Consider the following 25822-nt stretch of genomic DNA (forward strand, 5'->3'; position numbering starts at 1 on the left):
GTATGCATTTTGATATGAGTATTTTTTTCTCTTCTATCAAATTTTAAGTTCCTTGGGAGTAGAGACCTGTTTTCCTCCCCCCCCATTCCCCACCTGCCCCCCCCCCCCACAAACATCGTTTAGCAGACTGAGGCACTATGGTGTTGTGATACTGCATCTACGAAGAAATGAGCAAATGGGTATACATACAGTTATTTTAAAAGTTATTCTTTCTGGATACAGGTCAATGCCTTGATGCCAAAACACAGTGCAGGCAAAGGGATGCTACAGAGGACCAGTAACGTGGCCTGTGCTTTAGACTATTTTGAGTCATATCCTTCAAACCATCTTGCGTGGATATTGTCTTGCTAAACTGGCAGTTCTCAAAACTTGAGCGTGTATCAAAGTCACCTGGAGGGTTTGTTAAAGCACCGATTCTCGGTCCCGTTCTCAGAGCTTTTGGTTTAGTGGCTGTGAAGTGGGACCTGAGAATCTGCACGTCTGGTTCCCAAGCATGTGGGTGCTGCTGGTCCAGGGATCCCACTTTGAGAACCACTGCTCTAAACTGAGCTTTAATGAGTGTCATCAGTTTCATGTTAGCCATTTCTGATGAGGAACTGTACCGTAACCCTTCTGCATAGTCTATTGATAAAGTGTGCATGTAAATGATCAATTACAGAGTGTGCTGCCCACGAGAAATTCAGTGAATTGAAGCTTTATCACTGCTAATAAGATCTGGCATCCAGATTTTAGTATGCATTCATTATATAGGGGTTTATTAAATCCTCTCTCTCTGCTAGAAAATGCAGATAGACTAGTGAGCAAAATATTGTCTTCAGGGAACCTGTAATGTATCAAGGTAAAAGAATAGTAAGTAGGCAGTTATCAGATTTGAAGATACAGTTTCCATCTCAGTGATCCAGCATGATCTATGATCTAGGATCACAATTTCCACATCTGTGATGATGATGATACTTGCATAACTTCCATGAATTAAATGAGGTATCATAAGGTGCTTGTATACTGTCAAGTGCTACGTAGAGGTGAGGCACAAACTGTAAAAAATAAGAATACTCCTAGTACAGGTAGGAGAGACCATGGTAGATAGAAAGAAACATGACTGTACAGCATTGTGGTGGTGACTTATAGGCACATTTTGAGCACATCCAACACCTAAGTCTACATGTATCCACGTTGCTGTTCATGGCACACAGGCCTCCCTCTTTAAAGGTATGAACTTATTTTGTAATTATTATATTGTAAAAGGCATGGGTGACAATATCTTTTTAAATTGTTGCTTAGGAACTCAGAACTTATCAGGCACTTGGAGACTTATTTATCCAAAGGGTTATATATTAAAAATCGAAGGTGAGACCAAATTAAAGAAATACAGTAATCTTTTGATATATATAGAAGAGATGATTTGACAATTTCTCTTCTATTTTTTAAAAGTCTTGGTGAACTTATGTGGATAGAAATATATTTACTTTTCACATAAGAAGAATATCTGGTTCAAGGACGGTGTCTTTAGATGGAAATTATTTTTAGGCTTACGCAATCCTAATGATGACCACTTGTCCTTGAACCTCTGTCCTAAGGTGCTTATGTATTAAGGCATGTGAGTAAGCATTTTGGTGACCTGGTTACTCTTGAAGTTATCCCCACAGCTATTAGTGAAAAGGTGATTCCACCATTACCCCAGATTTGTGCAACTTGTTTCAAAGTTGAATGTGTTTTCCCTTTTCCCTTGCTGTTGTATCTTTCCTTTTGCCATGAAAGGAATGAGGAGGAAGCAAGATTCAAGGAGAATACACTCGACTGGAGATGAGAGAGTCATGGGTTCTGCTTCTGAGTCTGCTAGTCTGTCTCCTAGACCAGTGTCCTAAAATTTTAATACCTTGGATTCCATGTCCATGAGTTAAGGACCATGAACTGAGTTTCTTCTCCTTGGAAAAGAAAAGTCTGGGAGGTAGCCAGATTTCACTGATTACATCTATGAAGTTTTTTGACCTAAAAGCTGGTGTCTGTTGCTTTCTACGTAAACCACAAATGGGTCAAGAAGAAATAGCTAGCATTAAGATAATGCGTACAGAGCAAATGCCCTGGTTGTGGAAGTTAGTACAAATCAGAAGGGATCATGAATGGAGGCTGTATCACATAGAATTCTTTAAAAGTGGGACAGACTCTTGCTTTTCATCCCTGTCTATTTCTTTTTTTCCTTTTTCTCTTGCGCTATGGGAATTTTAGCCAGTGTTAAAAACCCAGCTTGGGTATCTCCCCCAGGCCACGAGCTTTGGAATCATGGCGTCCGAATTGAATTAAATTCTACTGCTTATCAGTTTAGTTGTTGTTGTTTGTCTTTTATCTGTGAAATGGAGAGGAGGGTTACCTGTGAATGTGGTTGTAGTCTGTATCAGTCAGGGTGCTCCAGAGAAAACAGATCTGTTAGAGATTTATTTTGAGGAATTGACTCATGCAGTTGTAGAGGCTGGCAAGTCTGAGATCTGTGGGGCAGGCTGGCAACTCAGGCAGGAGTTGGCGCTGCAGTCTAGAGACAGATTTCTCCTTCAGGAAACCTCAGTTTTTGTTCTTAAGGCTTCAGCTCATTAGATTAGATTGTACGCGTTAACCACGTATGCAAAGCATCTTTACATGATACAGCCACTGTGGAGAACAGTATGGAGGTTCCTCAAAAAACCAAAAACAGAACTACCATACGACCCAGCATTCCCCCTACTGGGCATATACCCTGAGAGAACCATAATTCAGAAAGACACGTGCACCCCAATGTTCATTGCAGCTCTAGTTACAATAGCTAGGACATGGAAGCAACCTAAGTGTCCATCGACAGAGGACTGGATAAAAAGATGTGGTACATATATACAATGGAATATTACTCAGCCATAAAAAGGAATGAAATTGGGTCATTTGTAGAGATGTGGATGGACTTGGAGGCTGTCATACAGAGTGAAGTGAGTCAGAAAGAGAAAAACAAATATCGTATGTTAACGTATGTATGTGGAATCTAGAAAAATGGTACAGATGAGCCTAGTTCCAGGGCAGAAATAGAGACATAGATGTAGAGAACAGATGTGTGGACACAGTGGGGGAAGGGGAGGGTGGGATGGACTGGGAGATTAGGTTTGACATAAATACACTATCATGTCTAAGATAGCCAGTGGGAGCCTGCTCTATAGCACAGGGAGCTCAGCTCGGTGCTCTGTGGTGACCTAGATGGGTGGGATGGGGTGGGGTGGGGTGGGAGGGAGGTCCAAGAGGGAGGGGATGTATGTATACATAGAGCTGATTCACTTCATTGTGCAGCAGAAACTAACACAACATTGTAAAGCAATTATACTCCCACTAAAAAAAATATTGGTAACTGACAGTAAAAAAAAAATGTACCTTTACAGCAACACCTAGATTAGTGTTAGATTAAATAATTGAGTATTGTGGACTAGCCAGGTTGACACACAAAACTAACCATCACACAGTTGTCATGTTAATGATAGTTAGCATATGGTTACTGTGTGAGCTACGTGTTCACATGAATTAGTTCATTTAGTTCTGATAAAAACCACAGGAGGAGCTATTATTATGATCTTAGGATAAAACTTGTCATTGTCCCACAGTAAGTTACACAAGCATGGGAGCCAGGCCATGCATGGATCAACCAGAGTCCTGTCCCCCACATTTTCAAATTTAAATTGGAAAAGATAGTTTTCCTTTACCATCTCAAAGCTCAAAGCTGAACCGATGTGCTGATGGCCATGAAAGAGGCTGGTTTAAGAGCGTGAGGCCAACATGCTTAGAGAAGATGACAAGAGTCAGAGAAAAGTAACCATGAATGTTTCAAGAGGTCATTCCTTTTCTACGACGTGACCTGGTTAACTAGTTGTTGCTTTTCTTCCCTTAAACAATTTTGAGCTGGGTTTCTGTCACTTGCTATCAGAGTCCAGCATGATCTGGCCATATTGCTATCCAAGTGATGGGTAACAAACAACCATAAGATCTCAGTAGCTTAAAGCACAAAAGTTTATTTCTTACAGTCAGTGACCATCTTGGGTCAGTGGTGAGTTCTGGTTTTTACCATCTTCACTCGAGAGCCTCCACTTTCTGAAATATGACTGGCCACCGCGGCAGAGGGACGAGAGCATGGAAGATCAAGCACTGGCTCTTAAGGCTTCTGCCCAGAGTGACATAATCACCTCTCACATTTCATTGTCCAAAGTAAATCACATGGCCAGCCAGAACTGGGAAAGTGTAATCCTACCACATGCCCAGAAGGGAAAAACCAGAAACATTGATGACTATCGCTAATACATACTGAATAGTTCATACAACTTGTCACTCATGTAAAACACATTGGATAGTTTTGTTGGTAAAGGGTAACTGATTTGAAGAGAATATAAATTCTGATTTCAAAATTATTAATTTCTTCATTTTTTTGCCATGATTTTTGTTTCTTATCTATAAAATATTTTCCTTTTCTGAGGTTATAAAGATTTTTTTCTTATATTTTCTTCTAATAGTTTTTTTGGCCCCATTTAAGCTTTTAATAAATCTGGAGTTTATTTTTATATGGGGTTTGAATTAGGAATCTGATTTTATTTTTTTATGTATAGAAAGCAAATTGTCCCAATACCCTTTTTTAAATTGTCCATTTTTCTCCTCTGATATATAAGGCCATGTCTAACATATATTAAGTTCCCATCTTTACTTGGGTGCATAGGAGATTTTGATTTTTCTTTGCAGTGTTCTACTTATTTTATAGTAAAAAGAAAAAACTGGAAACAAAAATAATGAATGTTACTTTGGTTTTGAGTACAGATGTTTGCTGGATTAATCTTTGTAAATTTTTGTATATTTTCCCCAAATATAAAAAGTCATTTTCTGCCAAAACTGTTATTTTGCTTTTTAAAGTGGAAGATATTATAGATAAACTTCCATTACAGGGACTTCCCTGGTGGCTCAGTGGTTAAGAATCCACCTGCCAATGCAGGGGACCTGGGTTCCAGCCCTGGTCCGGGAAGATCCCACATGCCCCAGAGCAGCTAAGCCCGTGCGCCACAACTACTGAGCCTGCGCTCTAGAGCCCTTGCGCCACAACTACTGAAGCCCGCACACCTAGAGCCCATCTCTACAACAAGAGAAGCCACCTCAATGAGAAGCCCGCGCACCGCAACAAAGAGTAGCCCCTGCTCGCCGCAACTAGAGGGAACTCACACACAGCAACGAAGACCCAACGCAGCCAAAAATAAATAAATTAGGGCTTCCCTGGTGGCGCAGTGGTTGAGAGTCCGCCTGCCGATTCAAGGGACACAAGTTCGTGCCCCGGTCCGGGAAGATCCCACATGTCGCGGAGCGACTGGGCCCGTGAGCCATGGCCGCTGGGCCTGCGTGTCCGGAGCCTGTGCTCCGCAACGGGTGAGGCCACAACAGTGAGAGGCCCGAGTACCGCAAAAAAAAATTAATTAATGAATGAATTAATCAAAAAAGAAGATCCCACATGCCAGCGAAGATCTCACACTCAGCAATGAAAATCCTGCGTGCTGCAACTAAGACCCGGTGCAGCCAAATAAATCAATAAATAAATATTAAAAAAATTTTCCATTACAAATAATTTTGCTTACCAAATACTTTTTATCCCCAATTGTACATTACTTTAAAAAATAATACAAGTATTCCAATTAAATATATAAAAAATGGGTAGCCTCTGAGAATCCATTTTAAAGGAGATTGACCCTAGTTCATCCTCAGTCCATTCTTGGTTTGAAGAATATGCCTGTTAGGGACTACGGTCCTATTTTCTTTCATAGGTTATTATGATTTTGAAAAGAGATAACATCATGTTTTTGGCTTCAGGAAATAAAGACTAAGCTTTGGAAAAAGCCCGAGGATTGACTGTCGACCTTGGAAATGTTTCCTAAGGGAATATATTAGAGAAACACATTACTTTCTTAATTTTGTTCAATCCACTAGCCAAAATTTCATTTCATTTGTAAAACAATGCTGTAGTTCTCACTTATGCTTTAACCTAATTATTTGGGGCTGATGAAAGATGGAAATGCTGAAAACAGAAATGGTATATATCCATGTACTGATATTTAGTGAATTTCCTACAACTTAATAGCCTTTTTGTGAGTAACATGAGTTGAATTCAGGTATTAGTGACGGTTGCTCAAGTCTAGTCCTTCTGAAACCCAGGGAGAGTTTCAATCTCATTCTGTATATTATAAGGAATGTTGGCTATATTAATAGGATCTGATTAAATATAAAAATGTGGAGAATTGACACATTCCTCTAGGCAGAGTTGTTCATTGTTGATGAAATAAATGGAGGCTATCCTGAAGCAAAATAAAATTCACTAATAATCTCACATTTTTTGTAGAACAAGGTATGTGAGCAGATCAGTGAAAAGTGAGGCATTTTGCAGTGAACCTTCCTTCCCACCATTATGCAACAGTACTAGGTTGCAGTGACAAATCAGAAGTTATATCACAGCCTAAAAGTCAAGTTTCAGCATGACCTTTTCCCTCCCCTGGCATCCTAAGAATGGTGTAGGGAAGGAAAATGAACATTGTGGCAAAAAATAGAGAAAGGACGCCTTTAGAAGATTTACCAAAGGAAAGAAAATATTTCAGTGCAGAGTTTGAGAAAGAAGTGGCAGGAGATGAAATTAGAGAATTCAGCAGGAATCAGTTCACGCAGGTCCCCACAACAATCTGTGGGAGATTTTACTTGATTCTGAAGGTGATAGCAAGCCATTGAAGGGCTTTGAATAGGAGAGTGAAATAATTAGATGAGAGCAGTACAAACATGCTGTTGCTTCAGTTTGAAAAAATGGATTAGAGGGGAACAAGGCTGAAGGTGGCGATACCTTTTAGGAGAGCATTACAGTGACCTAGGGGAGAGATGATGGTGGCCAGGACTAGGGAGTGGCATCTGGATTGGAGAAGATTGATTAGATTCGAGATCTAATTATGAGGTTCTATCAGTCAGACTTAGCATTTGACTACCTGGGGGTGCAGGTAAAGGAGAAATCAAGAATAATGCCATAGTTGAGAAATCAAGTGGGTAGTCATGCTATTTCTGAGAGAGGAAACATGCGTCCCTTAGCAATTATTGCATGGATTTAAGTGCCAACTATTGTACAAAGTAATTTTGTTTCTAAATTTATAACATTTCCTACAATTTTAATGAGGAATTCCATCTTGTTTTGGACTTATATGCTTTACAGTAAACTCATAATTTCTCATTTTAAGTAAAGGCAGTTATCTCAATAATTTAGTTCTGAAAATAATGGCATGTCTGCTGTTACCATCTAGTGGCCACCGTTAGTTATGGTACCTTTCATTCAATTTTGTGCTCAAGATTTCATTTCTGCTCTGAGGGAGAAGTAAATATTAACTATTAGAGGACCAGCATCTTTGAAAATGCAGTAGGTCTCCCTGTAGTTGAATGAATTATACCATGTATGATGTTGAGTGTTAGTGATATGAAGATACTGTTAAATTTTTTAGCTTAAATTCTACAGTTTTTCTAGAGTAGGACTTGAAACAACTTATTTTAACAGCTTTAGGGAGAATTTAGCAAAACATTCAGCAATAATTTGAATTCTTCCATATCATGTCAAGTAAGAGGATATACCTCAATGGCAAATATGTGGAAAAGGTACAAAGGGATTTTTATAACTATCAGTGTACAAATACCTAGTGAACAACTTTTGTGTGCCCAGGGATTAACACTGTCGTACTCCGAGGGACAAAAAGAGCAGAGCCTGGGATTTTCCCTGGACATATAACTTTACAGGGGGAAGGTATTAGAATATATTATGTTTGTTCCACTCCTCTCTGAATCTTAACTACTACACGCACACCTTCATATTCTCTCCTTCTCTCTGTCTCTCTCTCTCCCCCCAGCCAATAATTCAAGATTCTGAACATCTGGAACGGGACCTCCTGTTCCTGTTTAGATTCATTGGTCAAATACTAATTGTAAACTCCTCCATGTCAAGGAATGTGTTCTCTTTTATACTTCTTATGTTTGCCTCACCATATCAAACAAACAAAAAATTAAAATAAAAATTAACAGTCCTACTTAATCAATACAAATCACTGCTATGTACTAGGAGAAATTTAGAAATATATATGAGCCCAGATCCTTGTGGTTTAGGAATTTATGGTGTATTAAGGGACAGCCCTGTGGACAACTATTATATTAGAACTATATTATTAGGACAATTATATGATAGAGGGGTATTGGAAGGGCCAATTAGGAAACAAGTCATCTTCAAGTATCTATGCTGGAGGTTGATGCTGTGGGGTAGAAAACTAACATCCACATTTTGTCCAACATGTTCAGTGCTATGAAAACTTACAGATTCTGAAGGCAGAGAAATAGAAAGTGTGCTGGGTACTTTTCATGGTACATGTTATAAAGCCATACACTTTTTCAATATCTGTTCCTAAGTAGACAGTTCATATTTAAAGATTTCTTTCAACGTGGACCATTTTTAAAGTCTTTATTGAATTTGTAACAATATTGCTTCTGTTTTATGTTTTGATTTTTTGGCCATGAGGCATGTGGGATCTTAGCTCCCTGACCAGGGATTGAACCTACATCCCTTGCATTGGAGAGTGAAGTCTTAACCACTGGACCACCGGGGAAGTCCTGGCAGTTCACATCTAACTGCAGCAACTTTGTTTTTGTTTTTTTTGTGGTACGCGGGCCTCTCACCGTTGTGGCCTCTCCCGTTGCGGAGCACAGGCTCCGGACGCGCAGGCTGAGCGGCCATGGCTCACGGGCCCAGCCGCTCCGCGGCATGTGGGATCCTCCCGGACCGGGGCACGAACCCGTGTCCCATAAATCGGCAGGCGGACTCTCAACCACTGCGCCACCAGGGAAGCCCCCAGTTCACTGGATTCTTATCTTAAAACCCATAAACGAACACTGAGTGTTGTTTTCATTTAGCAATTTAACTTGTAGAAAGATCCATATGAGTACATATAAACTTTATTTTGCTTAATAATTGTAAAATATTCCAAAGTATAGTGTATAATTATTTCTTTAGCCAAAATCTTATCAAAAAACTTATAGTAGTGCCCAGTAAATATCCATGTATATTTCTGATTTTTGAATTGCTAGATTGGGATTCACATTTTTACTTTTGAAATGCTCTGCTAAATTGTGTTGCAGTGTGTAAGAGCCATTCCTTTTGTCCTGTGAATTGTCTCTGCATATTTTTTATTGGATGTTTTTAGTCAATTTTTTTCTTTTATTCCTGGTGTATCTTCTAAAGAAAAGCAAAATAGGGCTTCCCTATCTTCCCGGACCGGGGCACGAACCCGCGTCCCCTGCATCGGCAGGCGGACTCTCAACCACTGCGCCACCAGGGAAGCCCTCTGCACATTCTTAAGGTGATTTGAGGATCATCTGTCATTTGGGGCCTGTCATCAAAGTTAGCTTAGACTGGGCTGATTTTGACATAGAGATCTTATGTTGGATCTTCACAAGGAGCAAAGAAATACGGGTCTCTTAGGACACTTCAATCTTGAGAGCTTGGGAATACTTTCAACCTAAGAATATGGTTTATTCTAGGATCACTGGGTCCACCCAGGTCCTAAAATAAAATATTGTAAGTCTGTTACCTAACCTGATTTCCCTAAGATATTGTAAGTTCAAAGGTGTAGGCAGTCTGAGTCATGGCTTTTAAGGACAGTTCTCATAGACTTGCCGTGAGAACTTGACGGTGGATTCAACTCTGGACTGGCAGAGAACATACAGCTGGCTGATTGGTTATGTGATGGGTTACAGTTCATACATCGTCTAAGGTGTTTTCCAGAGAGGGTCATTCACCTCTGACAGTATTCCAGTCTATAACCACCTGCGTCACATACACAGAGGAACAGCAAGACAAACACATAGGACAAAATCTGGTTATTTACCACTACTGAAAACTAACCCAGAAGAAAATAAACATTCAATTTTTGTTTCCAGTTTAACTTCTTCCCGTAATTCCTTGAAAAATTAAAATAAAGGCAAATCAACTACTTTTAAAAAATCACAAAGCAAATAAAATAAACTCTCTCTTGCTTTCCTGCTATAATGAAACCATTAGAGAATTCTTATTGTTGGATTTCCACTTTCAGATTTCCTGAATTTGTCTGACTTCTTTGGCCATGAAAAATACCAAAAAGGGCACAAAAATGTTGGCTTTTGGAGCAAGGAATCAAAAGTATGGGGACAGAAAAACCATGTTACCAAGGAACAGGCACAGAATAAGATTGACAGAAAGTATTTCATTTACAGGCTGGAGAGTTGAGTGTTAAGAGGAAGGGAGTGAGGTTCTGAAACGTAAAGCAGGAGTTGGTGCTGGGGACCCAACCATGAGCTAAACGCCTGAGTGGACACAGAGAGGAAACAAGTGGGAGGAATAACATGGACTATTTGATCTGCTGGTCTGCTGGTGGCTTTAGTTTCAGTAAATTTAAACATGGTTTCCATCCTTCTTTCAGTGTACCGTCATAGAACGTGGTGGAAGGGTCTGGAATCATAGAGAGGGGGTGAAGATAGGTTAGATTTGTGAATTTACAGAAGACTATGGGTATGACAGTCTGGGTGCTAAACTGGGAGGCTTGTGTTTCTGTTGATGACACAGTTGGGAGAGGTGAGGCATGATGGTACCTCCTGAGAGCCTTGTGGGTGAAGGAAGGTCATCCAGTTACACTGGACCTTCTTGGGCAACATTGTTCTTTCTGCAGATCCCAGTGGTGATGTCTTGGAAGACGGCTTCTTTGGGTGGACTGGAGTGTAAGGGGCTGTGGGAGCATCTTCTTTGGGTGGAGCTGTGGTGTGGGCCCCTCAGGGAGAGGAAAGCCAACCTGCCCCAGAAGTAGGACACCGTGGAGGCTAAGCACGAGGTGTGGGGCTGCAGAGTCATGTAGAGTGACTATACCCATAAAAACGGAAAAGTAATCACTTTTACTAAAATATTATTACCTGAAGAACTTACTAAAGGTCAAATTCTACATTAAAAAATTCTTTCTATCATTTCACCATATTTCTGAATACCTGGCTGCCTTTGGTTTTTATATTCATGTTATGCTTTTACTTAGATTCCTTTTCTATCATTGTAGAGCATTTCTTTAACTTTTTTTTTTCATGGAGGGGGGAAATAAACTCTCTGAATTTCATGTCTGAAAATATCCTTATTCTTTCCCACACATTTGATTTATATCCTGACCCGTTCATACAATTCTAAGGTCATGTCCCCCACTCACCCCAGGTGAGCATCTTAAAGTTTACAGCCCTTTTGTTTTTTAACATTGAGTTTTACTGATGAGAAGTTTAATATCACTCAGATTCTTTTTATTTTATAAGGCAGCACTTCTCCCCTCTGACATCTTTTATTATTTTATTTTTGTCTGTGAACTCATAACATGTCATCAGGGTATTTTTAGTTAAGGGTCTTTTGATTAATTCTGAGCTCTTTCAGTCTGATGCTTTGGGTATATCTCTTTAGCTTAGGGAATTTTATTGTATTTTTCTTTGTTTTCTTATCTGCATTGTCAGTGTATTCTTCTGAAATGTTTCTTAACAGAGTGGTGGGCCTTCCATATCTTGACTTCCATACCTCTTAATGTATATTTCCCGATTTTTGTATTTTTATTTCATTTATCATTAGATTTATTCAACTTTAGTCTTTAGATCACTACATTGCCTTGAATTTATTTAGTCCTTCCATTTATATTTTGATTTTCGCAATTCCATTTTAATCCTCATCGACGCTATATAATATTTTCCTTAGATTTCTTATTTTTCATGGCAGCAAGTTCTTGTTTTATAAATGTAACACTCTTTCCAGTAGTTTCCTGAAATTGCTCTATTTCTTCTCGTCTCAGTTGTCTTGCTTATACACTTGCACAATTTTTCCTAAAATTTCTGGTGATTTCTGGTTGTCGATTCATCTGTATGAATGAAAGATAAGATTTCTTATTGTAGGTAGCTTGTGTGGGTTCCTCTGTACTTGAGTAGATTCCCCATCTGACCTCTTCCTTGACTGGGAAAGCTGGGTGAATGGGCTTAGAGAGCTTAGCAATCAGACTTCCTTGTACAATATGCAAGTGGAAATCCAGCATCCCCAAGAAAGAAGGGCCCTGCTCTGGGGGTAGAAAGTTTTCCTGAGTTCACTCACTGGACTCTGTCCTCACCTTCCATGAGATGTGGAGTCCAGGGTTACCTCAAGTTGTACTCTGCTACTTCTTGGAGTCTACGGCTATTCCTAGAGTCCATTCTTAGACAGATGGCTTTGGCAAAGAGTTCTCTGGGGACTTCCCTGGTTGCACAGTGGTTAAGAACCTGCCTGCCAATGCAGGGGACACGGGTTCGAGCCCTGGTCCGGGAAGATCCCACATGCTGCGGAGCAACTAAGCCAATGCACCACAACTACTGAGCCTGAGCTCTAGAGCCCGCGAGCCACAACTACTGAGCCCACGTGCCACAACTACTGAAGCCTGTGTGCCTAGAGCCTGTGCTCTGCAACAAGAGAAGCCACCGCAATCAGAAGCCCTCACACCACAATGAAGAGTAGCCCCCGCTCTCCACAACTAGAGAAGGCCCGCGCACAGCAACGAAGACCCAATGCAGCCAAAAATAAATTAATAAATTAATAAATTTAAAAAAAAAGAGTTCTCTGACCTCAGTCTGTGTAAAAGCCCCAGCTGCCAACAGCATCCCTTAGAAGAGGGAGATGGGTCTCAACAAGCCCAGCTGCTCCGAATGTAGTTCTTTGATGCATTGCACTGATGGCTTCTCCTTGGCCTACGGTTGGTGCTTTAGCTGGAATGGTATCTCTGGCTCTCTTGGGAAGAAGAGAGCTTCCTTCTGGTGTCTTGGGCTGTAGTGTCTCGGCTGTTCTAATGTAACCATTAGCCTTACCCCATCTGCTTAGTTCTTCATGCTTTAGAGTTTCTCAAAATTTCCAGTCCACTGATGGCATTCTTTCTTGCTTTCCCGTGCTATTGTGCTTTCATTTTTTACATAACATCCTTTCTGTTATTCTAATAGGACCTTGGGGCGTGAGGCTAGTCATTGTATAGCTTTGTAAGGCCATTCCACTGTATTATACAAGAAACCAACTTGTATTCAACCTGTTAAACATTACAGAGCCACTGCTTCCAAATAGTGTTTGTGGTCTCGGTTCAGTGTTGAGGGAAAATGTTTTTGGTCAAATAAAAATATATAAGCACACACGGCATACTTCATATGTAAGACCATCTTGACAACAGCTGGCAAGATTATTCATTGCCTCAGCAGAAAATGGATTTTATTGAGTGATTGTGAATCTTTCTAAATCACCTTGTGATTTACCAGCTGCAGTGAGCCTAGTCGAACTCAGTGAGGGTTTATTGAAACTGATTGCTGTTTATTGTTCATTAAGGAATTTAGTCGTAAGCACATGATGTCTGTTTTTATCAAAACATATATAACTCTATAAAGCCTACACAGAGTGTGTATATATATATATATATAATCTCTCTCTCTCTCTCCCTAGATATATATCTATATATAGATATAGATATATATCTAGAGAGAGAGAGAGAGAGATTTTAGCACATACCTTCTGTGAATGGGGTATTAGGTGTCTGTAAAATAGAAATTTATTACCAACAATTACTAATGATGTCACTTTGCTCTTTTACTTTCCATAAACAGTAGAGAATATTTGATGCCAGCATGCTGCTAAATTAATTTATGTAAGAATTTCTGTCTATGCTTAATGCCATGACTTTTACTTTAATGTTGGTTTGGGACTAAATGCCTTATCAGTTAACTTTTTTTTTGTACATTGACTTGGTGTTCTGCATATTAGCTATAATTTTTCTTTGAAAATGAATATATAAATTTGTATATTCATCTAATGTTTTATAATCTTGGATTTTAATAATAAATAGTATGGTTTTTTTCCTAGCTGAAAAAAAAATTTTTTAACTTTTTAGTTTATATCAGAGTGTAGCCGATTAACAATGTTGTGATAGTTTCAGGTGCACAGCAAAGCGACTCAGCCGTACATATACATGTATCCATTCTCCCCCCAAATTTTTTTTGCTGATGAAATATTTCTAATGAAGAGGAAACATTTGTACTTAAATGTTCTAGACTTACTAGATTTAAGGAAAAATTTAAAAATAGACCTATCTTTCAACTGTGTCATCAGATTATATTGCCTACCACCTCAGTTGTAACTTTTATAGACCCCTGGGTGTCTCCCCTATATTCCTCAATAGTTTTAACTCTATAGACGTCTGGGTCGTTTCCGTGTTTCTCAGTAGCTTTAACTCAATATATTGCCATTCTTTCTAATACTACTGTGTTCATTCTTGCAATCTTTGTATACATGTAAATGACCTTTCCGTCACACTGACCTCTTTGTTGAACTCCTCTCACCCAGTGGTCTATTTTTCACCTTATTTCCTGTCTTAGCCACTCCTGTTGTTGTTACTCAATAACTGCAGTTCTCCAGTCTCGCTTTCAAGCATCCTTCTCTCCAACCATCTTCTCTTTATCTAGCTCACTGCCTCTAGTATCCCAACCCCAACTTTTCCTTGACCCTACCTGGCTGTCCAATCCATTGATCCTACCACATTTTCATTTTCCCTTACCTCTTTGATGTCCTTGCTCAGCTTAAATTCTGGGGCCAGTGGCCAGTCGTCATAATCGCTCCATTGCACGTACTCCCAAGTATTGCTACCTTGCCCCTCTCTCAGCTCATCCTACTCAATTAGTTACACCATAAACCTGCCTAAATACAAACTTTTGCCTCTTTCATGCCTACACCTGTGCAGCTGAACAGGGCTGGGAGAAAAACACGCTACCACACAAACTTGTCTTACTTTAAATTTGTGACACCAAATCTCAAGTGGCCAGGTAATCCTACACTCTTGGGTCACTATTTTTCATTTGTTTCCCTTTTCTCAAAACTCCCAGTCTTCATCTCCCATTCTGTTTCTGTTGTTGACACTTGTTTCCTACTTCCAGACGATTTGAGGAGGAAACCCACAGACAAACAACTGCAGAGCAGGGATACCATTCTGTTTTGTTCACTGACCATCTGCAACGCACAGTGTCTAGTTTATACTGAGCGCTCAATAAATATCTGATACACAAATAAAAGAGAATGATTGTCATTCTAAGTAAGCATTTAAAAATATTAATTGAAAAATTGCTGTGAACACTATCTGTCTCTTCTCTCTGGCTAGTTCACAGCTCCTTTCCCATGTTCACGTTGGAACGCTTGGTCTTCCACCACTGAAGCATCCCTTTTTCATTGCTCCGTATTATAGTGAATGGCACTGACATCAGCTCAGTCATTCAAACCCAACACCTGGGTGATTCATCTTTTTTTTTTTTTTTTTTTTTTTTTTTGCGGTACGCGGGCCTCTCACTGTTGTGGCCTCTCCCGTTGAGGAGCACAGGCTCCGGACGCACAGGCTCAGCGGCCATGGCCCACGGGCCCAGCTGCTCCGCGGCATGTGGGATCTTCCCGGACCGGGGCACGAACCCATGTCCCCTGCATCGGCAGGCGGACTCTCAACCACTGCACCACCAGGGAAGCCCTGGGTGATTCATTCTTTAGGCTGATTTGACCCACTCCTCGCCGGGTCAGGTCTACTTTTAGAAATTTATGTATAAAGTCAGGCCATTGCTTTGCACCCTCACTTAAAACACCACTATATAGTTCAGTAGTCTCTGAACAGTTTCGGCACATCTTTTCAAAGGGTAAATCCATTTCATTTCCTTAATTAACATCATTCACTAGCTTTGCATTCCGTTTAAAGTAATATTCAGTCTATATGTCAACCGACAAAACCCTGCAAGTTCTGGCGTCTGCCTACCTCTTCAACTCACTATTCCCTGCTGGCATTTGACAGCTCTTTAGAGTATACCAAGCCCCACAATGCCCAGGACTCTTTGCATTTATTCTTCTCTCTGCCTGAACTGCTAGATTTTTGAAGGTCTGGTTCTAGTTTTACCCTCAGGTCTCAGATCAAATATCATTTCCTCAGAGAGGCTTTCTTGATCACTCCCTGTAATATATCTTACCCCCATTTATCTAATATATTCTCTGCCTTTTTTCCCTAGAACTTTCCAGAATCTATATTTATTTTACTTATTGATTTTATTATTTGTTTATTGTCTTACTCTTCCAAAGAATGTAAGCTCCCTAATCCCTGGGCCATGCCAGTCTTGTTTATTCTGAGATGAGAGCCTACTATAAATATGTGATATGAAAATGAAAGATGTATCAAGGGAACGTTTTCTCTCTGTAGAATCTAGAGCATCTTATCATAAGAGATGAAACCACAGGTTGGGGACCATGTTTAGGTAGTTTTGAATGCTATGAATGGAGGTATGTGGGGTTTGTTTGTTTTTTTGTGGGGATTTTTTTTCAGGTAATAATGCAGCTACAGGAGGGTTTTAGTAAAGTTATTGACATGATTTATTCATTTATTCATTTTTTCTTTTAGCACATGTGCCAGGAACTGTTCTTTGATCTTGGGAAACAAAGATGTCTAAGACATGTTTCCTGACCTCAAGAACTCTTCAGAGAGCTGAACTGGTAAACACATGATTTAATACAGTGGCATGAGTGTTGTGTACAATTGTATTTGTAATATTATTCAAACACTTACTATGCCTAACTAACTCTGCTTGGAGCTGATCAGAGCCTTTTTTTTTTTTTTTAATTCCATGTGGTTCCTATTATGCTGGTGACTTCTTTGAAGCTATATTGAGTAGGCATCTGTGTCCTCATTTGCCCACAATTCCTTCTTCTTTTAATAAATGCCATTTTTAACATTCACATGGCAATTAAAAAGGCTATAATTTTCTTCATGTCCTTACGACTCTAGCCTCAGTCGGATAGCTCCAGGTGGGCACCTGATCAATACGTCCACTCTCTCTCTGCTGGCAATATTTGTATTTAAGACCCAGAGACTCAAAGTTCACTTCTGTCTGTTGATCTAAGATGTAGGAGCTAAGTAGGTTGGCTGTGTGTGACTGTGTAGCACTGCAGTCCTGGAAGACCAGGAATCATGTTTCCCAGCAGGTGGAGAAAGCCAGATGCAAAGAAAGATAAAGGATGTGGCGAGATGAGAGATGGAGAGAGACACGTGGCAGGTTTCAGGTGCTTGCCTCCACTTGTTCCTGAGACCCAGCATCATCACTGCACTTCCTGTAGATTGGCTGTCCAACCCATTCCGGAATCCATAAGCCAAAATATTCACCTATTCATCCAAGCTAGAGATTTGACTGAGCCATACTCTTTTTCCAATATTATCATTGCTCTCAGTTTTATTGTGATTTAATTGACGTACAGCACTGTGTAAGTTTAAGGCGTACAGCATATGCCTTCACGTACATATATTGCAAAATGATTACCACAGTAATTTTAGTTAACATCCATCATCTCATATAGTTACAAAACAAGAGAAAACCTTTTTAAAATCCCTAGAAAAAGCTAGATTTTTTAGAAAGAAATATGGTTGAATTCTCAAAAGGAATAATGGGAAAAAAATGGAAAGTAATCCCAATATATAGATACAGTGAAATTATCTTCAAGTTCAAAAAGCAAAAAACAGACATTTCTGTGCAAACCAAAACACACAGAATTTGTCACCACTAAAAGAAAGGTATTCCTGGGCTTCCCTGGTGGTGCAGTGGTTGAGAGTCTGCCTGCCGATGCAAGGGACACGGGTTCGTGTCCCGGTCCGGGAAGATCCCACATGCCGCGGAGCGGCTGGGCCTGTGAGCCATGGCTGCTGGGCCTGCGCGTCTGGAGCCTGTGCTCCGCAATGGGAGAGGCCACAACAGTGAGAGGCCCGCGTACCGCAAAAAAAAAAAAAAAAAAAAAAAGTATTCCTTATGCTGCTGAGAATAATCCCAGATGGATGGTTAGAGATGAATAAAGATATAAAAGCAATAAAAATGGTAACTATGTGGGTACATATAAATGTATGCTAATGGCATAAAATAAAAAATGCCTTGTGGGGTTTATGTGTATATATTTCATATATAATATAATATTATATATATATATATAACATATGTAATTATAGTACACAACAATAAAAATAAAAGCCAGGGGTGATAAGTGGTATCAAAGTATTCTAAATTCCTTGCAAAATCTGAGATGAGGGAAAGATACCAATTAATACTTAATGTAGATAAGTATTAATTTTATAATCTCTGGGTAACCACTAAAAGAATCTTAAAAGTATGTATAACTTTCAGACTAACAGAGGGAAAAGTAGAATAAATTTCAATCAACCCAAAGAAAATAAGAGAAAAATGAACATAATCTTGGCAGAATAACTAGAAAGGTGATAGAAACAAAATAGGATGATTTTTTCCACAAGACATTAGAGTTATTGTATAGCTCTAGTCATTAAGATATTGCAATGATGGTATAAGATTGACAAATAGATTAATGAAATAAAATGTAGTTCTAGAAATAGGCCCATACGTATATGGTCCCTTTGATTTATGACTCTTTTAGGATGGAATCAGAGTAAGGCTTACTAAGTAGTAGTGTTCACCTAGGATGGTCCAATGTATCCATAACCAACTTGAAGATATCCTTGCCATAGAGACAGAGATGTGGACATCCTTTCCTTAGATCATCAGTTCCAAAAGGAAGTACCAGGTGTGCACTATGAAATTTCTTCATTATTCTGTCATGCTGAGCACCTGTTTTAGTTACACATTATTTATAAATGGCAAAAGGCTAAAATAAAGTAATTCTGACTCAACTGAGGGACAGCCTCCTTACTCAACTTCTATGTACATCTACTACTTCCACCATGGATCGATTTAGTTATTTTCTTTGAGTTATGAAGTGCTTGCCTATTTCTGCTGAGTTTCACCTCTATTGTACTCCTACAGACATATTTTCAAGACCGTGGAAAGTCCTACCTAACATCAAAATAGTTGCGTTGATAGACTATATATTGAACAATATAAATTCCTTAACTAAAAGTATTTCCATATAGTATGCTAATATTTCTCTGGAGACCTTGATGTTTGTGTGGAAATTTAACTACAAGCTTGTACGTTTATATGAAAACTGTTTCAAAGTGGATACTAAATATTCAATAATTAGATTAAATACTAAATCTCCTTTAGCATCTCTAATATAGAGATGTCAGAGGAGGAGGGATTAATAGGTATTAGGCAAAATATTCTGTCACTTGTCATCTGCTGGTTAGAGTTATTACTTGTCTATATTATTAAAAGCAGAGAGAATTTAGTATCCAAAATTCAGCTCTAGAACTTAGAATGATTATTTTTTAATTGTGGAATTTTCATTATTCTTAATCTTCATTATAAAACTACTCATTTTTTTTTTTACTTTCCCTAACTGGATTATATTCTATAATATATAACGAGGTAAATTAGTTGCCTTTTACTGTGTATTACAAATGAGTATCATAACCTAATTTTATATTACATGATATTTAAGAAGGGCCAAAGAGTCTTTCAAACCAGGGGTGAGAATTTCTTATTCCCTGGGCCTGTATGTCTGTGTTTGGATGCGTGGCTAAGATTGTTTGCATCGGTGGGTTGTTGGTGAGGGGCAGGTGACCTGAAATAAGCAGGGAGTTAACACACACCTTTGTAAAAGTGCATATATCCTAGTTGGGTTGTGCATCTTGTATGCAGTCCTTTAATGTATAGTGAGTGGTTAAATCTGTGGAATATACTTGACACTTGTGCATATCAAACTCAGTAAATAACTGATACTTTGAATTATTGCTATCTTTCCTGTTGAGCTCAGCCTTCCAGTGAAATCTCAGTTCTGACTGGGAATGAGAGAACGTTTAGGGTGGGCCTGGGCACGGTCCTGAGGTGGAGGAAGGTTGAGTAACCAGAGGACAGTTTGAGTTCTGTGAACGGAAGAGTCTGACCGGAAAACATCAAACAGATGTCTGTCCCCTTCTCACTTGTGCATGGAAACCTAGATGCTGTATTGGAACCTATTTGTTGCCAAAGCCAAAACTCGTAACAGAGCCTAGAGGTGTAATGAAGCAGAAAAAAAAATTTCCTCCATTCTACTTCTATTTAGAAAAATGGAATGAATGAAAAGGCAAGGGTTCTGGTGGGGGTGGAAACCAAGTGGGATTCTATCAGTTGGGAATGCTGACATCAATTTAAAATAAGGCTGTTTCAGAAAAATAAGCTACTTTGGAGACAACTGATTTTCAAGTTGATAGTCTCTCATTTATTTGTTGACAATTCAATGCCCATTAACTACCTATTTATGAAAAACAGGGGTGGTGGAGAGGGTGAGTGATTGGAAGGTTGTGATCTCATGCAAATTTTTAAAAGACCTAGTTAAAAAGAGAAAATTGAAACATATGCAGATTTAGAATGAATTAATTCAGCCGTCAGATCTTAATGCCAGCTTTGAACTAAAATATTCTACAGATGGTAATGTGCCACATGCCAATTAATATTTAAGATAATTATGGTGTTGAGTAAAAAATATATCTGATTGACACCACCTCCATTATTACTATAGTGTAATATCCTGTATATTTATTGATTCAACAAAAAGACTATATGATGAGAAAGTCCTGAGATTTTGGAGATGGTTTTAATTTTGTTTCCTGATAACTTTCTAGTGAGGCTAGTACTTACCTCTCAGGAAATGAAGTAAGAAGTAACTTACTCCCAAGTAAGAAGTTAAGTAAGTAAGTAAATTTTTAGGCAGAATGCCATGCTGTTTGCTGTGTGACCTGAAGCAAGGATTCTTAACCTGGAGTCAATGAAACCTTAGAGGGTTAGCCCATGGATGGGTAAACACCCAGGAATATTATGTAAGATTTGATGTTTGTGTGTATACGTGTACTTTTTGGTTTTTTAACCAAGAGATTCCATAGCTTTCATCAGATGAAAAGAATCTATTAAAATGTTTTCTACTGTTGCCTGATTACTCATTCCCTTAACTACTCACACATTATTTAATAATAAATGACTGTGATGAGCTACTAACTCACTCATGGTTTTGCTTTTATCTAGTGGACGTTAAAATTAAAATGTATTTTGTGACAGTCATTATTGCTATTTAGTTATCATTCATTCTCCAACTTATTGATTATGGCCATGCTCTATATAGTACAAGGTTATAATAGCCCTAACTTCCATGTATTCACATGATGTATAATACAAATTTGCAGTCAGTAATTAATGATTTATATTCCCTAGATTGTTTTTCAAAATTTTTAAAAATAATGTTATCTTCCTATATATTTATGTTTTAAAAATAGATATATTTGAATTGGTAACAAAATTATAATTAACAAAAAAGGAAACATATCAATGCAGGGGCTGTCTCAATATTCATGAAGTTAAAGACTGCAGTTTATAATAAACTGTATTAAGAGAGCATTAATTAGTTTTATAATCAGAAAAAGTAAAGCCAATAAAAAGATGCAATGTACATAGTCTATCAAAAACATATGCTATAAAAATATCTGATAAAAATGGTAATAACTGTAGTGGTAATAATAAACATATAAATATATAAAAATAATATAGAAATATATAAAAGCAATAATAAACTTGAAAATAGTAGCTAACACCACCTTTGGGTAGATCATTAAGGGGGGTTTAGTCAGGAAAACAGAAGCAACTCCGTATCTGGGTCATATAGGGTTTAATACAAATAAGTTTGCATGACGGAGAGTTAGAAGGTCGGGGCGCAGAGGCCAGGGAAATGCTGTCTGTCACCAAAGGTGGAGGAGCCCACCCTGAAAATCACCACCTGGATATCCAAAGCAAGTGGTTTTCAATTCCTTGCCTGGAAGCTGCTGCAGTTCTCCAGGACTTTTGTACCACTCCTACAGCTATCCCAGTCTGCAGTGGAGGTTTCCACAAATTTGCTGGGAAGCTGATGTGAATCCCTCATCTGCCGTCACATCTGCTTGCAATCAACTCCAGAGAATAATTTCTTCTGCTTCTCTTACTTTCTAAGTCTTCTATGAATTCCTCACATTGGGATACTGTACTCTAACCCAGATCATATAAAGAAGATTCTGGGAAACAGTTCCCAGCCTTAGAAGAAAATGTTAGGCCTCCCATCACAATAGGCTACATATATCCCAAGCACTTTATGAATGCTTTACGATCATTATCTTATTTAATCCTCCTGGCAACCGTATCATGTAGGTACTATTATCATCCACATTTAGTAGATGAAGTATTGAACGTTAAAGTGATTGAGTTTCTTGCCCAAAGTCATACAGCTACTAAGTAGAAGACGAGTGATTTGAAAAAGTGTCCATAAGATTTCATTCAAAGCTTCTGTGTCTAATCGCTGCCTTATCCTGTTTCTTCTATTGCATCTCGCTTACATCGGTAATATTATTGATATCAATTAACTATGAGTTAAATCCTCTGTTCAGGACAGCTGCTAACATATTTTGTTTGCAACTTGAATGCCCCATCTTTAGCCGTTGAGTGCAAACAGGGTCACATTAAAATTAATACCTTTATTTTATCAATTCCCAAGCCCTTGGCCTAAAATTTCCACAAAGTTTTTGTTCCAGAACAGGAGTGCTATTGCCATTTCCATTGTTTCAAGTTATTTATGCCCACAGCCAAAACCTCCCAGGGATCCTCCGCTAAAGGAAAGCTTGAAAACCACCAAAGGAGCAAATGAGGAGGCGGCCCATACTACAGGCCTGATTCCTGGTTGACAGGCAAGGGTATTAGTAGAAGCTGCCCAGGCGGGGACCTTCCAAACCTTCCTGCCAAAGTTCAGGGCAGCCTCTGAGCCTAAGGCCTGAGCTCTGGGGAGGGCTCTCGTCACGGAACTGTCAGGCGGGGACCGGGCCCTGGTCCTCCGAGCTGGGAAGCATCCTCATTGGGTCCGAGGCTTTAGTCTCTGCTGTGGGCAAGGCAGGAGGGTGGGGTTTCTGGCTCCAGACACGATTCAGTACATACAGGGATACCCTGGCACACTGCAGCCAGCTCCCGGGGCGCTGGGGTCGCCATCCAGACCGTGGCAGGGTTCCCGGGCTCTGCAGAGGGCGTCCCGGGACAGGCTTGGGGCAGCGGCCCAAAAGCCACGTCGGTGTATCTCCCTCGGGACAGCTTTGGGGGCGACTGCATTCCGGGGCAGGAAGAGGATGACACCCCAGGGACCCTTGCTGGGGAGCCTGCTCTCAGGCGCTCGGGCACCGCTAGGGCTCGGGACGGGCGGGCGGGATTCCCCGCACCCGCATCTGCGCCCGAGTCCGCGGCCCAGAGTGCGCCTGCGCGGGGCCGCCGTCCGGCAGAGCGGGCGGCGTCGGCCGAGCGCGTCGTTGCCGCGCCGGCTGGCGTCCGCGCGGGCGACTGGTGGCCCAGTAGGGGAAGGGCGGATGCAGCGTCGCTCTGTTGGTCAGGCTCTGACACCCAGGAGTTCCATGGCACAACTCTTACGCTCAGGGTAAGAATAGTAAATGAGCCCCGCTCTCCCTCCCCGGAAGCACGGAACATTCCCTAACGGCGTTCGGCCTCCATCCCCGACACTGGCCCGCGCTTCTGGAATACTCTTTTCCTTATGGTGGCCGGTCCCTGACCACCTTCTGCGGTCGGGTGTCTCTCTTCCACCTGACCTTCAAGGTGCGCGGCTCCTTTCTCATCTCCTCGATCTGTCGGCCCCTCGGTTCTATCTCTGTGTGTCTCAGTCCTAGTGGGGAAACCAGTCCTTTTATTGCCGGTAGCATCTTTGCAAATCTAAGGATTTAAAATATTCACGTCTGGGAAAGAGTTTAAGTCCTCAGAATCATTAAAGTCCGAATGCCAGTGGATATACATGGATTGAGTGAGAGGCAGGGTAATTCCTCTTATAAATGCAATAATCTAGAACTAGACTCTTGATCAACCAAGATACCCAATACACCTTATTGCAAACATGAGCTCTTTTCATTTTGTTTGCGACGGTTTTTGTCCTGTGTCTTTAGTCTCGTATATTCATTCATGGAATATAAGGGTATCCAAAACTAGCTACTAGACGGATGCTATTTAAAAAAAAATTAACAGTGACTACTTGGTCTATTGTGACTGTATGGTCCATCTCCTAAAGACAATGTAGGGACACTTCAGTTTATTTTAAAAGGAAAAAAACCCAGAAACTTTCCATCTAACTTGAAAGTTAAAAAAAAAAAGTGCATGAGATCTTCAGAGATTTCAGGGTAGAAATTGCTTTATCTTTAAAGCCCTGTTATCTGACCTAATTTTGCTTTATCGGAGTGCCCAGGCCTTCTGTGACAAGAGTAATCTAGTTGGTCCTTCTATTTATTTTTCTCTCTATTTTCTCATAGCTTTTGTAATGTACAGTTAATTTAAATAGAATATAATGCATCTTTTCTACAGTAGCAAAATCTAAAATGTTTTAAATTATGTTCCACTTCTGTGTAATTTTTTAATTGAACCTTGCATTGCTCTACCATGTAGAGGAATGACCTCTTAAGTTATAACCATAATAATTGAGACTTTAAATAACAGAAGTAAAGAAGACCTTTGCCAACCGGTTGTTTGCTCACCTATTTTTTAGAATATAAAAACATCTTACGTTTGTCTGACAAATATTTTGCTTCACAGTGTGTTCATAGTAGAAATCGTTTCCTCTTTTTAGTTCCAACTTTATGTTCAGTCTGCACATTTTTGAAATACCTTGAATTACTTTATCCATGTCTCTGAGATCAACTTGGAATCTTGTCATCTATAAAATCCATTTAGCCTCTACTCAGATAAATCCATGTGTTTCTAGACTATTATAAATGTCAACAAATATCCCTGAGATATGACAGCAGTTTCTTGTGTAGGAGTTCAGAAGAGTGTGTTTTGCTGGGCTAAGAAATCTGTGGATGGTTTAATTACTGTTTGTTAGGACAATAAGGGATTTCAATTTCTAATATTTACCTGGGGTCAGTAAACCAAATGTTCATTCATTCATTGAACACCACCTATGAACTAGGTAGAATCCAGACCCTTAGGAGAGAGTAGAGATCAAACCAGGCCAGTTCTTGGTCTTAGTGCTGTAGTAGCAGGGGAGAAGAGTCAGGCACAAACTGATGAGCAAATATTAAATGAGATGATTCTGGAGAGTTGCTAAATACTGCGAAGAAGATAAAGAAGTGATAAAAGCTTATGAAGATTCATTAGGGTAAGCTTTTTTCAGAAGATATCATTAGAGACTGAATGATGACAAGCCAGCCATCTGAACATCCCGGAAAAGAGCATTCAAGGCAAAGGAAATAGGCCACCAACAAAGAAAGACAGTGGGATGGGGAATTTCCAGTATCCCTTCCATTAGCAGTCCTAATACCTGATACCCAGTGTATCACTAGAACCACTGCCTCTCACAGAATCTGAACTTAGAATGACAATTGACAGACTAGAATTCTGGGCTAAACCCAACATGATGAATTGTGACTAATATGAATCTAAAGTGGTGCATGCAAGTTCGCAAACCCAGTTGCACAGCACGAAGTGATGTTCAGTCGGCTGGGCAGCCGTGCATCGGAGAACAGTCTGGAGATTCTAATGGACCATAAATTGGCACTTGCTCTTGCTGTTCCTGACTGGCAAAACCAATGTGTAGAGATTACCCTTAAGCAGATTTCTCCCCAATTTAAAGCATCCTTAGGGCTGTCTAAAAATGGGACTCTCCATCGCTTCACTCATTAAAAAAAAAGAAAGAAAGAACAAGAACAAGAAAGAATGAATACCCATCAGGGCTTTTGGAAAAAGGAATTTCTGATGGAGAACCAGTTGAAGACATTTTTTTGGT

The 25822-nt window shown here is 39.7% G+C and overlaps 1 protein-coding gene across 1 annotated transcript in view; it reads left to right on the top strand.

Annotated features, from left to right (window-relative positions):
• Nucleotides 1-25822, top strand: part of C17H8orf34 (chromosome 17 C8orf34 homolog) — a 331481-nt gene that overhangs the window by 22977 nt on the left and 282682 nt on the right.

The sequence above is a fragment of the Orcinus orca genome, chromosome 17 (assembly GCF_937001465.1).
Source record: "Orcinus orca chromosome 17, mOrcOrc1.1, whole genome shotgun sequence".
NCBI classification, from domain to species: Eukaryota; Metazoa; Chordata; class Mammalia; order Artiodactyla; family Delphinidae; genus Orcinus; species Orcinus orca.